The following is an 892-nucleotide window of genomic DNA, read 5'->3' as shown; positions in this document are numbered from 1 at the left end:
ACGCGCGGGCGCGCGACCTCGCGACCGACCGTACGAGCACAAACGAGACGACCAACGGAGGGGAAAAAGAAAAGGAAGGCACGAGGCCGCCCACGGAACGCTCCGAAAAGGCCGGCCAGAAAGGGCGGGGGGGCCCGCGCCCCCGACCGCCTCTCCCCCACCACCCCCCTCCCCCCGGGCGAGGGGAGGGGAAAAGAGAGACGCCGCCCCGCGTGCCGTCTTTCGGAGGCGGCCCAGGCGCCCGGGCTCGGCCCGGCCTCCGCGCGGAGAGCCGCGCGGCGCGCGCCGGACCGCGGGGGGGCTCCGTAGCCCGCGCCCGGCCTCTTCTCTCTGAACGGGACGACGCGGGCACGAGGCCGGGGGGCCGCGGCCGACCGCCGCCCGCCGCGCGCTCGGCTCCACCTCGACCGCTGCGCGGGGATCGGCCCCCCGCGCAGCGCCACCGCGCCCGCCGCGCGCGGCGCGGCCTTTCTCCTCCCCGCTGACGGGCCGCCCCCTTGCCAGCGCCCGAGACGGCCGCGCGACGACCGCCGGCACCGCCGGCGCCGCCCCCGGCCGGGGACCGCTCCCCGCCGGAAGGCGAGCGCCTCGCCGCCGCGCTCCGACGGCCGGCGCCGGGAGGCGGGCGCCGCCGAGGCGCGAGCCGGCGTCGCGAGCGCCCGAGGCCTGCCGGAAGGCAAAGGCCCCGCCGCCACCGGGGCCGCACTCCCGGGACCGCCGCCGCCGCTTCGCACCGTCGGGGCCCCTTCCGCGGGCACGCGCCCTGCGGGAGGGGGCCGTGCGGCGGACGCCCGCCGCACGGCCTCGAGCGGTTCTCCCTGCGGCCCACACGCGGCCTTCGGGAAGGGAGACGGGGAAGCGACGGGCGGGGCCCGGGCCGGGACCGCCGCCG

This window comes from Cyanistes caeruleus, unplaced genomic scaffold (assembly GCF_971803275.1).
Source record: "Cyanistes caeruleus unplaced genomic scaffold, bCyaCae1.hap1.1 HAP1_SCAFFOLD_228, whole genome shotgun sequence".
Classification (NCBI taxonomy): Eukaryota; Metazoa; Chordata; class Aves; order Passeriformes; family Paridae; genus Cyanistes; species Cyanistes caeruleus.
The sequence above is the reverse complement of the archived record's forward strand: the minus strand, read 5'-3'. Positions refer to the sequence as shown.